Raw genomic sequence first — 16,125 nt, 5'->3', positions numbered from 1 at the left:
ATAACGTTTTAGATATCACGTTTAAAGGTAACAAGAATAATGAGGAATTAAAATATCAGAAAATATACTAATAGTATAGTATCAGAAAAGTATGTTGTGTGCTGATTGATTGTGTTGATGACTGTATCCCTTTAATCCCACTTGTTAGAATATTTGCTATTACAGGAGTCTTTATCTATGTGATGAAGCTGACGGTGGTGAGAGAGAGACTGTTATCAAAATGATGAAGTTAACTATCTTGAATGATGGAATTTTTCTGTGATTGATATTTCGTCAATATTGCATCATTACTTTGTTACACTTAGTGCGGTAATGTTTCACTGCTTTACAGGATCAGATTGGTCAAAAGAGGTGTTTGGAATGAAATGATCAGCGTCTGAATCATGACCTTCAGGGTTTGTAAAATTTTTTGTAAAACTCAATAGATGAATCGAAAAGTATTTTGAAAGCCGTATCACTTAAATTTGATATTTTGTTGTAAAGCAGATATAATTATGGTAAGGTTTATAGTCGTAGTTGTTCTGTAAAATTCAGTAATGTCCATCTCTTCACACTTTGAACCTGTCTTGGAATCCATTTAGTTTATTTACAAAATTAGATTTAAAAGGCTTCACTATTTAAAATCATATCGAAAGATGACAGCCAACACATATCAGAATATCATGTTCTGTTAAGGCCCCACATTTTATTGTAAATATATGGAAGGTGAACAAGACAGAAAGGCAGATATATCTGAGATTAGCAAAGAACATGAAAAATGTTATTTCACAAAAAGCAGCAGATCCCCTTATAGTGTGTTTGGTGGTCTTATGGGGGGGGGGGAACATTGGTAAGATATTTTTAAGCAAGCTAGCCCTGGATATTAGAAAAAGAACAAAGTACACCAAATCAAAAGCTGCTGAGATCACACTACGCGAATGAAATAATACACGTGAATCATATCCGCGTTCCTTAACATTGTGCCTTCGGCACACTTGCAGAGCGCTAACCAATAAGAAATGATGCTGAAGCTTACAATGAGGGATCAACCAAATGACGCTGATGTCGTATATGTATAATCGCAGCAACGAGATAAAACCTTATCCGTATCTTATAGCCGCGAAGCAATGACTTGGTAAAATCCGATTATTTAAATGTTTTAACTTTTTTGGCTAATGAATAGCATAGATTTGTCTGCAGCCAGATGTCGAGTGAAACGAGAAATATTATCAGTACAATTTACTGTGCAATATTAGGCGCTGATTTTCATTATCATTCGTCTTTGTTCCCTCTGAAACATAGGATTTTACTGCAGCTCTCCCATTGTCACCGTCTTGTGCCATCTGTTTTTCTTCTCTCCAGGACATGCTGATTGTCGTTAAGATGTGTCCAGGTTTCATCGCCATGTCATGGCTTGTTGTCCTTTTCTGATTTTGGCTTAAGAGTTCCACTCCAGGGCATGGCGAGCGTTGTTGGCCTAGTATCTCTGCAGGGTACGTATCTAATCCATCTATACTTACGTGCTTTAATGGTTTCAAAAGTAGATTTATGTTGCATTCTCAGCCATAACACCTGGTTGTGGATTCGATTTGGCCATCTAATGCGCAGGATGTTTTAGAGACAAATTTTGACGAAGACCTGCAGCTTATGGTCTATGTTCTTTGTCGCCAGGTCTCTTCCCCATTGAACACAACTGATTTGACGTTGGATAGTTTTCAGGTGATGCTATCATTCTTCCAGACTGGTCTGAGAGTGGTAAAGGCATTGCGTGCCTTTGCAATCCTGACTTTGACGTCCTCATTTTTTCCTTCGACTTGTTCACAATGCTACCAAAGTATGTGAAATTGTCTACATTCTTAGTGGCGTGTCCCTTTCGTGTCCCTTTAAGAGGATGGTTGCATCCTGGGTTTTATTGACGTACAGGTATTTTGCCTTTTCAGCATTGATCTCCAGAGAGGTAGTTAGGCTACGGTTTGCAGGCTTTCTGTCTTTAATTGCATATTATAGAGTGTGTGACAATAGTCCAGTGTCATCTGCAAAGTCCATGTCTTCCAGTTTTGGAGTCTCAAGGTCCGCTGTATTCGTCGTGGATGGTTCATTGCCATCTTCATCACAGACTATCACTAGTGAGAAGATCATTGGTGGAAGTAAGCATCCATGCCTGACGCTAGTGTCAAGAGAGTAAGAAGGAGTCAGGTATGTGTTGTATATGACGTGACAGGTCGTGTCTTTGTTGGAGAGGAAATGGTGAACTTCTGTTGTCTCTCAGTAGTCATGAGCCTGAATGTGTCATATCATGGGTGTTTCTGCAGTCGAGTCTTCTTTATGCTGCTGATTCTGGCATTCAGTTTTGCCATAACCAGCGCAGTGTTTGAACCAGCGCCTGCTCCTCTACAGGCTCTCACTTTCATCAGAATCCTCCTCCGTCTGCGGGAGATAGCACGGTGGTCAATCGGAGCCTCTCTTGCTGATTCTGAGGATTTCCATGTAACCGTGCGGATCATGTGATAAGGGACAACTATCATGCCAGTCATAATGTCCTTCAGCCCACAATGGTCACCAAAGATCTCACCATTGGCATTCATCTCTCGTATGCTGACTTTACCCATAATATGTTCCCGGCCGATGTTATCGCTGAGCTGCCCGCGTTTGCATTCATGTCTTTGGTACTCCGTCAAACACTCATATACAGTTGCTGATAAACTCTTCCTTCGCTTCCTAGTCTGCAAGGCTCGTTGGAGCTTAGCAATGCACAGTGCTTGTCTTCTGGAATTTGGCTGTCCAAATCCTCTCGGTAACTGGTTCTCACTCCATCAAGCTTCTTTTTGCTTTCTTGCTTAACATCAGCCCCACTCCATTCCTTAGGTCATCGGCCTCTTTGGGCGGTGGTGAGTAAAGAAGATGTCCTGATACCAAGATGATTTGGCTGATGTTGTCCATCGAACTTCACTCAGTCCTAGAAATTCCAACCTGCACCTGTCCACATCTTTGGCAATTTGTGCCGTTTTCCGTGTCTCGTACAGTGTTCTCGCATTCCATGTCCCAATCATTATAACAGTAGCAGAGAGAAGATTTGTCGGCATGTCTGCTCCATCTCGTGTTTGGCTCGCCTGCTTCATAAGCTTTCCTTGGGTTTGTTTCGGTTGATCGAGTGAATTTTCTTTTCTGGGCTTTTCCTGGTACCGTGACTTTTTATACGGTGGTAGGTACTAACACCACGAGCAAGCCTTCTCTTTTCCCACCTGAGCTTGGGAACGGCGACATCATTGTTAGGCTCTGCTCTTACCGTTGCCTAAAATGTGATTTGAAAAGTCAGTGAGGTTTAAAAGTTGATCCACCATTGATATTGACTATTGAAACAAACTCTTCAAGTTAGGAATTTCTAGCCTTTTAGTCAGTTTACAATCGATTTACAGGATAGTTTTATAATAAAAAATATTTACACACAAATTCCTAAAGTTAACATCAATGTATCTTTACATATTAGTTATATAAGTCTCAAAGTATTTATGGTTGACCGCTCCGGTGGCCTAGTGATTAGAACGTCCGCCACTGATGCGGGAGGTCGTGGGTTCGATCTCCGGCCGAGTCATATAAAAAAAGACCATACAGAAATGGTATTAACAGCTGCCTCGCTTAGCGCTCAGCATTAAGATGTCAGTGTTAGGACTGGTTGGCCTGGTGTCAGGATAATGTGACTGGGTGGGACATCATGCTTCATGTCTGCGGCATGATGCCCAGGTGCTAGGCATCACTATAAACTACCACACTGCATGACTGAACAATTGTTAAAGCTACGTTAAAAATCCTAATCTCTCTCTCTCTCTCTCTCTCTCTCTCTCTCTTACACACACACACACACACACACACACACACACACACACACACACACACACATTTCTGGCTGAAACGGTCCATGCCATCATGTACACACTGGTAATTGCCATTTGATATGTTTGAATCATTAAGTGATTAAAACGTTTTTGTTGATGGTATAGATGTTTCATTAAATCTTCAAAGCTATCCATTAATTCTTGATGGTATAGATGTCTCATTAAATCTTCAAAGCTATCCATTAATTCTTGATGGTATAGATGTTTCATTAAGTCTTCAAAGCTATCCATTAATTCTTGATGGTATAGATGTCTCATTAAATCTTCAAAGCTATCCATTAATTCTTGATGGTATAGATGTTTCATTAAATCTTCAAAGCTGTCCATTAATTCTTGATGGTTTAGATGTTTCATTAAATCTTCAAAAATATCCATTAATTCGTATGGACAAATATTTTTCCTGGAATATTTAGATTGCATTTTTAAATATTTTTCCTGGAATATTTAGATTGCATTTTTAAATATTTTTCCTGGAATATTTAGATTGCATTTTTAAAACTGCTTCATTAAGTGTCAATAATTAAATTTGTGATGTAAATTTAGATTTTTATACGTCTTTTATGTACATTGTCCCAAGAAACGGCATGGCTACAAACCTAAATTTCTCTTTAACTGTAATGTTTTTTTTTTCAATTTGACATGAACCAACCAACTAGAAAATCCTTTTCGAACCTTGCACATTTCTCGTAGTTGTTCGGTATGATAGTTATCTCTTCGTCTGGATATTTTTTATGTGTCCAGATAATCAGGAAAAGTTATGAATGAAGAATGACATTATTGTGGATATTTAAAAATCAAACTGTATTCGTTATGCGGTAGACTTCTTTACTTCCTTGTTTACTAGTTATGGTTGTGCTACTTTTGTGTCGTTGCTTCGCTGTCTCTTATTTTGTTTTCAATTATTTTGTATGACATACGTAACTATTGAATTTAAGTGCTTTTTGCTTTTCATCTCTCTACCTTTCTGAATACCATGGGTTTGGCACTTTTGATCTTATGGTTTCGTACACTAGTTTCGCAACTTTACCCAGCGCATAGTTAAATACCTTAACACATTCGATGCCTCTGTAAACAGCGTTGATTTACCATACAAACAGAACACTGATTGAGCGTGTTTGGCAGTTTTAATTGTCCTAGATTTTGCCGCACTAGTTTTGTACATGTTTCATACCTTCGGCATATGTCCCAACTGACAGGATAATATATTGATCTCAGAAGTGCACTTTGCCTCAGTCAATCTGACACGAAAATACTTTCAAAGTTCACAGCAAGTAGCATACTGAGATTTTAGTTGGTGTTGATACTTTAATTTGATGTGAATACGTTTAATTGGTGTGAATACTTTTAATTGGTGTGGATACTTTAATTTGGTGTGAATACTTTTAATTGGTGTGGATACTTTAATTTGGCGTGAATACTTTTAATTGGTGTGGATACTTTAATTTGGTGTGAATACTTTTAATTGGTGTGGATACTTTAATTTTATGTGAATACTTTTAATTGGTGTGGATACTTTAATTTTATGTGAATACTTTTAATTGGTGTGGTTACTTTTAATTCGATTTTACCATAGGACCCTGTTCGCGTATCATATCTTTCTAATTTTTTACGTTGTGAATTGATATTTTGTTCTCTGACAATTTTTCACTTATGTTGATCAAATTCAAACATTCTGTACAAGAACATTTTTCACTTTTCTTATCTGTTTATCTGTGATAAACATTTGAAAAACTTTTTATTTTTATTTCAAAGTAATAATTTCTTCAATCATTGTATTCATTATGTCCACAATACTGTAAAACGATTTACATGTTAGCATACAGTTTCTTCTCTATTTTAGCTATTTTGACATGTTTGATCTAGTCCCTAGTTTCGCTCAGTTGTATTTATGGTGCCTCTGTGATCCAGTATTTTATACGGATCTTTTTACGGATATAACAAATTTATTTTCGGTATGCTTTTGATAGCCTTCATATTTAGCAGACATTATTTAAACCAGTGAATGTTGTTATATTGTTTTGAAACCAGTGAATGTTGTTATATTGTTTTGAAACCAGTGAATGTTGTTATATTGTTTTGAAACCAGTGAATGTTGTTATATTGTTTTGAAACCAGTGAATGTTGTTATATTGTTTTGAAACCAGTGAATGTTGTTCTATTGTTTTGATAGTATGTCTCCGTGATATATTGGCGTAGTTAGCAAAGCTTTCACAGCATAAAAGATTCATGTGACGTTTTTTTAATATTAATAATTTAGCTTTCTTGTTCCTTATCCATTCTGACAAATCTTAGTGAATTTATTGCATACACATAGTGACTGAAATGCGACCATTGTGCGTCAGCCGCGCAAAGCAAATATATATAACTTTTTTTTTTGTATGCCTCGTTTTCAACGGGAGCTTAATTAGATCACGGAGTATATATGATGCTTTATATATATTTGCCTGTTTGTGGACAGTGAGGTAGTTCCTATTTTATATAGAAAAAAAATGTCCTGAGGCAATTGTCGAACCGCAGACTTCTGTTTCAGAAATACAGCTCGTGTATGTCTGCACGACCGTAAAAATTACCTGCATTATAGCAGACCACGTGTCTTGTCCAGAAGGACATCAACATGTCAGTAGAGCTCCCGCACACATTATTTTAAATCAATCTGATTTGATAATTTTCAAACCCACTATTGTAGTATTGTTGCGACTCAATGATCATAAACTAAATATCAGAAAAATCGAAAACCTACACGTTTTGTTAAATTCAACGAATGCATGTAATGAATTTCCCTTGAATACAAAAGTAAAAATGTAAAAGGAACTTGAGGTATTGTGTAAAAGTTCTTTCACATGTTCAAAAATATAGAGTATTCTGAATGAATTCCAGTGGTGTTCCGAATGAATTCCAATCTTGAAGGTGCTGATATACCAATAGTCTGGAATATTGTTGATGTGCTAACAGTCTTGATGTATCACAATGATATAATCCAAATGTCTCTAAATGATTTCACAGTAATCCAAAGATAGTGATTTAGCCCGAACGTATTTTTGATCACTTTGTCATTCCAGGCAATAATTTAAATAAATAAATTCCCTCAAATTTAACTGAACGCAGCAAAAATCCTCTAAAGACTGATGCTAAAATAGGAATAACAAATTTGTTACTTTCTTCCTTATATAAAAACCTAAGTCACAATATGAGGACCAGGATGCGGTCAAAAGTTCATTTCTAGAATATTCTAAGTTGTCAAAAAGATCTTGTCTATTAATAAAACTTTAGTTAAGAACCTGTCAAACACCAGGTACACCAAGAATTACCGAGGGGATAACCAATATCCTGAACTGGAATCCAAGTAAACATGTTTACCTACAACAAATAATAATTTAATATATAATGTGTGTGTGTGTGTCTGCGTGTGTGTTTAATTTGGATTTTTAACGTATCTTTAAAAAAATTTCAGTCATATCGCTACGATGTCTACAGTGTGGCAACTTTTAGTGATGTCTAGTAAACATGTTTACCTACAACTAATAATTTAATATATAATGTGTGTGTGTGTGTGTGTGTGTGTGTGTGTGTGTGTGTGTGTGTGTGTGTGCGTGTGTGTTTAATTTGGATTTTTAACGTATCTTTAACAATTTTTCAGTCATATCGCTACGATGTCTACAGTGTGGCAACTTTTAGTGATGTCTAGCACTGGGACATCATGCCGCAGACATGTAGCATGATGTCCCACCCAGTCACATTATCCTGACACCAGGCCGACCAGTCCTAACACTGACCTCTTAATGCTGATCACCAAGCGAAGCAGCTGTTAGTACCATTTTTATAAGTCTTTGATATGTCTTGGCCGGGGATGGAACCCACGACCACCCGCATCCGAGGCGGACGCTGTGACCACCAGGACACCAGATCGGTCTATTCTATAATAATACAAATTTACAACAATATATTACATAGCTAATTTTTTGTTTATGATTGTAATATATAATGTACAATTATAAACAAAAATTAGCTATGTAATACATTGTTTTAAAAAAAAAATCAAACAAGACATTGGTAGGATCAAACTCCTATCCTGAGGTTTGGAAAAAGGTCAATCACACATTACAAATTAAATATACATATATAATCATGGACAAAAGCCAAAACATAATACAAATTAAATGTACATCAATCTTATTCAAATCAGATCTCCACAGTCCTACGTGAAGATCTGACAGTGGCCGCTTAGGAGTCGTGTTCTGGTGACACTTGAAGTAGCAAATGGAAATGCAGATTTCGTAAATCTGAAAGTGAATTAATTCGTTCGGCACACATCGATGTTCCTCATTCATACTAACTCTAGGCCATAGTCGCTAAATAAGCGAATCTGATATCTGGCTATTTGCTATCCAGTTTTTAATATTATCCATACGCCGACCAGCTCTGAGAACACGTCTGTATGTTAAGAGTAACAAAATAGTTTCAAACACTTGTCCCCACTACCTTTTTTATTTCATGTCTTGCTATGGTCATGCTAATGTATGCCTTGTTTATAATTTAAACTAAGTAAAATTCTTCGTTAAAGTGTGTTAACACCTGTTTTAGGAAAACGTAATATTGCTCATGCTTTTTGGAGAACGTCCGTTGTCATATCTTTAGTTTCGGAGGCGCTCTGTTTACGCGCACTTCACGTCTGAGTAATCTAGTTGTTTTAATGATTTTCAAAAATAGACCCATGTATTGCTGGTCCGGTGATTTTAAATTTTGATCTTTAATGTTCTGGTATTCCCAAATGACATTTTGAAAATGATTGATAATAATGGTTGTGCATATTGGCTATCAGAGTGCTGGTAGTACTTTTTCATTTTCGTCCGTTACTGTTTTGAACTAAGGCACCTTACTTTTTCACAAAGATTAACATAAACTACAGATTTTACTCTGGAACCAAAAAAAATTATTTCAGTGTAAGTATACACGTTTTAATTTACCTCTTGTACGTTGAATTCATAAGTTAGAGATACATTAAGGACATACCTTCCAAAGTCAGAATCTGTCTTCGTACAACTATAAATGCAGGCAGACAAGTGGATTTTTATTATCTGTGTATGTGAGTGACCTTTTGCTACTGTAGAGATAACCGCTCCCAATCGGCATAAGACGTCATTTAAAATGCTTTTTTTTCATTCTGAAAATCTACATGAATTAGTTTTAATTTTGAGTATATACTAAACATTTTATGAAGCCTGTTTTGAAATGTTACATTTATAACAATTTGAATTTATCACGATATGTATATCAGACATTAATGTCCGATTACGTAATTTCTTCACACTTGTCCCAGCAATAGTTAGGGTTCCGGGGTCATAGACATCTGCAAATGTTAGAGTCTGTCTGACATATGACGATATACTAATTTGACGATAGATTTGCCTCTAAACTATATGCATGCGTGCAACTTTGACCTGCTGAACTGATAACTCCATTTCATATTTCACCATAGCAACCAAAACACAATAGACTGCTGATTTATTGGCATATTAATATTCGCAACCAGCCGAGACATCTTTGCTTTGGGGATATAAAATGGCAGGACTGTCTCATTAAAATCTATGTAATCGTGCATTTGGCCTCAGGGAAGGAATACATTTCCACATAAATCACGCAGAAACGCATAATCAAGATTGATATAGATCAAAACAGACAGCCAGTTTGAGTAGAGAGGTAGAGCTTGCGTTTTTTACTCCATAAATCGACCGAAGCGACATCTCAAGGAAAGGTCTACCGACAGTGTTGAAGGTTTAAATTTTATTATGCAAAACGAGGTTTTATTTATCAGTGTTATGATCAAATGATTGGAGAGTTGGTTGAAAGGATATTACTTTGTATTCTTCTTCCCACAGAAGCTTAGCTGATTAGTGGTAAGTAATGGCTAGAGATTATTAGATTATTAAGTGACACAGTTAAGAACTGTAAGTACAGAAGTGAAAGTCAGACTCCAGTTAGTTAAATTATATCATTGTCATTGTTTTGGTAGCATTCCAGAATTTTCATAACAGTTACTTGTTCGAAACGCACATAATCAAGTGCACATATAAATTTGCTACGTGTCTGATGACAGGCACATCAATATCATCATGATGTATACATTCTCGTGCTTCTCAGAGAATGGGATCAAAAGTACAAACATTCGTACAGCAACCCCGTTCTAGCTAAATTTTATTTCACCCTTTTACAACCACACCAACCAACAAACCTCGATCTCTGCAAAAGCATGAAAATGTGCATATTTCACAAATATCATTTGCGCAAGGAACCCACACGGAAGTATACTGGAAGCAGTTCTGTAGTAAATGAACTAACATGAATAGCCCATATAATAATAATAATAACATTATTATTATTGTTATTGTTATTGTTGATGTTCTTCTTCTTCTTCTTCTTATTATTATTATTATTATTATTATTGGAGTAAAAGATAACCATAACCAATCCGTTTTTCAAAATATTAATCACTTTGAAAATTTCACAAAACGTACGAAAGTAGAGCTAGAATCGGACGGGTCATCATGCATATTTAAGCCAACAACATAATCTCGAACCAGCATGGCGAAATATTATTGCGTTAAAATGTCCCTTGTGCATGCAGCCGTGACTTATGTTTTGACCTTATCATAAATAATTGCGGAGATACATGTTAATAAAGGCTGGATATTTCCAACATTAACCCCATGGTCAATCTCACACAAAATAAATTTTACTTCCATAAAGCGTTGTCCGGGCTTTATTGTGTCATCCGCAGGTGTGGAACTTGAAAGCAAGACTATATTTAATTTAACGTTAACTCGAAAAAAATGGACTTTGTACAAAGACTTTTGGTCTGACTAAGATCCTTGACGAAATGTGGTTTGCCTGCACATACCATAACAAAGAAACCTATAGCCTTTGTAGTCTTAAGGTCAGAGGCCAGTTTGATGGTAAATATAATAAGGAAATAATGGCTTTTGTAAGTATAATTGTTTTTAAAAAAATGGTTTCTGAACGGCAAGTTTAATTTAAAACGGCACATCTTGATCAAAGATCAAGATCAATGATCAGAGATCAAGGTCACTCATACCCCTTGGTTAGTAGTCACCAATGTAAGTCATGTTGTGTGTGTGTGTGTGTGTATGTGTGAGAGAGAGAGAGAGAGAGAGACTCTGAACGTATTTTATCTTTTTGCGTGTTCAGATCCGAACCCTTATTATGTTTTCAGTCAGAACTATTTTAGCCTGTTATTATTGCTTGTGTGATTTTTTTTGGGAGTCAGTCACCGTTGCATAGAATTCACTTCAGTAGCTGAAATTTGTGCACATTAATTTTCCTCCTTATTTGTGGATTTAGAAAAGCTAAATTACGGGGACATTGCCTTTCACGTAAATAACGCAGCATATCTCGGAAGCGAACGACAGTTATGTGCTTACGTGATCCTTTAGAGAGCTAGTGCAGTTGTCAGCTTTATGTATAGGTGGGTTTTACGACACATCAACACCTTGAAAGTAGTGCCGATGTGATTAACGTATTTATCTTTGGGAGGCTGTGGGAGTGGGGTTGGGGAAGTATTTCTGGCAGTGATGGAGTGGTGGTAGTAGTGGTAGATATATTTGAAGGTACAACATGCACATAACATCTGTTGATATATGATCCAGCGACAGTGTGGTGCCCTCCGCAATCCCTACATGGTTTCTTTCCCCGTCCCCTCACCATGAATGTGTTATATTTCAACAACGTTAGTATTGTGGTGAGTAAGAAACCAAAAACCAATCGATGGATTACAGTTATTATATCATTTCTTGCCCATTTTCAAGTATAAAAACTTGAATCGATGCTTGATTAAACGCTTGAACTACCAGCCACACTCACCCTTTCTTTTTACTTCTTTTGCACCATTTCCTCTGAGAGAGAGGGGGAGTACTATAAAAAGGGTGCAGATCACCTGTGAGAAATAAAACGTGTTAGCAGTGAAGTGGTGGGTTTACAGACTCTTTTGTAGAAACATGGTCACACCACCACCACCAATAATAATAATAATAATAATAATAATAATAATAATAATAATAATAATAATGATGATAATAATAATACTGACATTTATAACATATTTAGTCGCGATTTCACTCTGCTGCGACCCTGTTCTCCAGAAAATAGTTTACATGGATTAAGAAAGCTCACTAGTGCATGTTTTATGCCGTTACAGATTTTTACCACCAACTCCAAACCATTGTTGCCGATGTCATTACTAATACTTATATCAATGTCGCTATCAGTGTACGTTAATGGAGGCGGGAACATCAACGTATAATGCAGAGTTTGGTTGCTAAAGTGGAACATATGTAAGATAATTTAACTGTTACAGGGTTTGACAATTACATTGAGAAGCATTGGGATGGATACGCGAGGATCACCTGGCAATGAAAGCTTTTTCTTATAACAATCTGGGGTTGGGGGACTAATGTTTGATGGTACCTTAAAGTATGAAATTTTATGGCGTTCCAAGGCAAGAAGAATGGTTTTATAGTGGGCCGAGGCAAGCGGGCTTGTTCGGTTTGATGTTTTCAGGGTAACAAGGCAAGCGGGGTGGTTTGGTTTGATGTTTTGCTGTGTATCATATAAAAGCCTATAGTATGCCAATACAAGCGGAATGTGTTGCTTTTATGCTTTTGTCGTACATGATGTTATGTATAAACTTTGGTACATGACTGTATCTTTATTGTGTGTAATTTTTGTTCATGACTGTAAATTGCAGTGAACCTCTATAAACCAGATGTGATATAGCTAATTTTTGTTCATGACTGTAAATTGCAGTGAACCTCTATACACCAGATGTGATATAGCTAATTTTTGTTCATGACTGTAAATTGCAGTGAACCTCTATACACCAGATGTGATATAGCTAATTTTTGTTCATGACTGTAAATTGCAGTGAACCTCTATACACCAGATGTGATATAGCTAATTTTTGTTCATGACTGTAAATTGCAGTGAACCTCTATACACCAGATGTGATATAGCTAATTTTTGTCGTGTAGATTCTACTTATCAATCATGAGATATAAATAAATGTTTACAAGTTAAATTTACCCGTTATATTGAACCTGTTGACAAGTTTGGAGCGATTTCTCATTAACAAGTGAGGTCAGGTGGATTCTTAGAAGAATTACGTTATTCCCATTGAATGGGTCGATCGGGTGGGCTATTTTAAGACGTAGACCAGATCGGTAGGTATTGTGAAATATTAGATTGAGTAGTAATGCCTGTCACGTGTGGTATATTGCGACATATAGTTGTCATATACACTTTTCGAGATGTATATAATTGGAGAACTTAGCAATTCATTCCTATTTCGGATTTTTATTTCATGTGTTATTGTTTTAACATCAGTCTGCATATGTATTTAATGTTGTAGTTAGATACAATTTAAGAGGACACGTTTGTTTGTAATATTCATTGGAATTACAAAGTGCATATAATACTAAAATATTATTCTGGGACTAGTGTGAATTTATTCAGCGAAGTTCTGGCAAATGCCATTGTTTTGCATCAGGACTTTTGGCAGACCGGCACATTCGATGATCTGGAATTCATTCGGAACATTCTATTCTTTTGTACCTGAGTAAAAGTGTTAGGACTAAATTGGATTCAGTTCATTGTTTTGTCAGATTCTCTTAAATTTTCATTGATGACTTTGATAATTAATTTATTTGTAAAGTTTTTACACAACTTGTTGGTTTTGCTTCTTTCTCATACTTAATATATGACTACAGAGTCGTAACAGTCAATATTTTAAAAGTGTGTAGTGTGCCAAGGCCAGCGGAATTCTTTGGTTTCATGTTTTATCGTTCATTAAAACATGCAAACCATTTAGTACAGAGGCACTTGTAGTGAAGTGCCTTGCTCAATGATAATCATAGTAGCCGTCCCAGGCTGATCATGTGGCTCGATTCCAAACCGTACTTTTCGGTCACAAGTCAGGCACACTAATCTCGTAGTTATCTTGTCTCCGAGGCAAGCGGAATAAAGTCTGGTATGGGCAGGATTCGAAACCGCGCCCTTTTGGAGTCATGCACGTTAGCCATTGAGCCACTGAGGCTTTGTTTCATGCAATAACGAATGAAGTGCAAAAGTATTAAAATTTGAACGTGATACAAAGGACACAGGTAGGATTTCTCAGAGGAACACATATACAGTGATACATGTCTTAGCCGACCCTTCCATAAAAGCAACTCCTGGCCACAGGATAATGAAACTATTTAACATTTTCCTGCTTAGACTAAGATTTTAGTCGGAAATTCTAAAACCGGATTGGTCAGTACTTAGACATTAGTCAATAAGACGTCAGAGTAGTGAGCCGAGTCTGAAACTTAGCGTGAAAATAATTTGATTTGGATTTTTTAACGTGGCTTTAAAAAAATTCTGTCATATCGCTACGATGTCTACAGTGTGGAAGTTTATAGTGATGTGTAGCACTGAGGCATCATGCCACAGACATGGATCATGATGCCCCACCCAGTCACATTATACTGACACCAGGCTGACTAATCCTAATACTAACCTCTTAATTGCTGAGCGCCAAGCGACGCAGCTTTTAGTACCATTTGTATGAGTCTTTGTTATGACTCTGTCGGGTTCGAACCCGCGACCTGTCGCATCTGAGGCGGACGTTCTAACCACTAGGCTGCCGGAGCGGTGAAAGGTTTTGTAAATTTCGCGCCAGTTCATAAAAGATAATAATTGATTTCTTATTTTACATGTACATTTCACTTGCATGCATGCACCTAACCACATAGGACACAATTGTGTGGTCTACTGCCAGTCGTTTATAGAGGTTTCAGTGTACATGTATTTCTTCATTCAAGATAAATTAAATTCGTGATTACTGAAACAGACGTCACATCCATGCAAGGTTTTTTTTTTTACCAAGTGTGTGTATGTGTGTGTGTGTGTGTGTGTGTGTGTGTGTGTGTGTGTGAATGTTATATACGGATAAACGGACGAAAGTATAAATAAATATCACATGCTTATAAAATTAATAAAACATCTTACTCTCGAATATGTATGTACATGAATGTATGTATGTATGTATGTATGTATGTATGTATGTATGTATGTATGTATGTATGTATGTATTGGAGAGAGAGAGATGATGATGATGGTGATTTAAAAACATTAACTCTCTATCTTTTTCACTCTCACATGAAACTTTTGATGTGCCGTCATGCAGAGAGAAATGTTACTTTATTGCTGTGTCATAAGCTGTTCGCCTGCGGGTTAAGAATTCACGAATACGTGATATTAGTGTCGTTACTTGCTTAGCTTTGTCTGGATTAAAGATGTACGGACCGTAATTTTGAGATGGTTGATTGGAGCTATACTATTTTATTCCTTTGTAGAAGCCTTTAATACGGTGAAATAACAACAAGTATAGTAAGAATTCCATTATTGTTATTATTATTATTATTATTATTGAAATCTCTCTCAGATTTTGTCATTTTGGCTACTACATAACATAGACCAGAACAGTTTATATAATAATCTGTCATAAGTCGTCCATCCGTCCGTTATCACAGTTTTGTTATCGCTGTCCCTCCTAAACTACTTCTAAGATTGCCATGAAACATTGGACACACATCGTGTGACTTAGTTGGTCTTAGTTGAAAATTGTGCCGCTCGGACTTACAATATGCCCATCAGAATGGTCATCTTATCGTTACTACTTCTGAATAGATAGTCATATTAAAGTTGGGTTTTCACTTAAAGACTTCTTATGATGTTTAGTTGGTCTTAAATGCAAGTAAATCCGATCTGATTTCTAGTGTGGCTGCCACATTGGACAGCTCCAAAGTATTGTTATTGCTTCTTCCCCTGAATAGGTCACATCAGCATGGGGTTTTCACTTAGAGACTTTTTATGATATCTAGTTGGTTGCAAATGAAAATGGTGCTGAGCTGACGATCAATTGAGCCAACATGGAAGCCATCTTGAACATTTTGTTATCGTTACTCCTAAACAGAACGGCGTATTGACGTGCGGTTTTCACCAGAAAACTTCTTTTACGTTCTAGTTGGTCCTAATTGAAAATTGTGCCGCTTAGAAATTCAGTATGGTCGCCACAATGGCCATCTTGGTAAATCATGCTATCACTGAATAGTCATATCAGCATCGGAGTTTCACTGAAAGATTCGTAATGAAGTCTAGTTGGGCGTACATCAAAATCAATCTGACTCCCAAAATGGCCGCCTTT

The 16,125-nt window shown here is 36.6% G+C and overlaps 1 protein-coding gene across 3 annotated transcripts in view; it reads left to right on the top strand.

Moving 5' to 3' along the window:
• The window catches only part of LOC149785530 (uncharacterized), a 34,553-nt gene that overhangs the window by 5,326 nt on the left and 13,102 nt on the right, over positions 1 to 16,125 (top strand). The window contains exon 1 of one of the 3 annotated variants that reach the window (XM_089979336.1): positions 360 to 395. The exons of 1 other annotated variant lie outside the window; for it this stretch is intronic. The gene's annotated coding sequence lies outside the window, so the exon portion shown is untranslated. Of the gene's footprint in view, positions 1 to 359; positions 396 to 9,614; positions 9,767 to 16,125 lie in introns of those variants that run through there. One more of the 3 variants, XM_089979335.1, reaches the window with a different exon arrangement.

This window comes from Sinohyriopsis cumingii, chromosome 13 (genome assembly GCF_028554795.1).
Source record: "Sinohyriopsis cumingii isolate HCF-2022 chromosome 13, ASM2855479v2, whole genome shotgun sequence".
Lineage (NCBI taxonomy): Eukaryota > Metazoa > Mollusca > Bivalvia > Unionida > Unionidae > Sinohyriopsis > Sinohyriopsis cumingii.
This window is presented reverse-complemented; position numbering and strand designations above follow the sequence as displayed.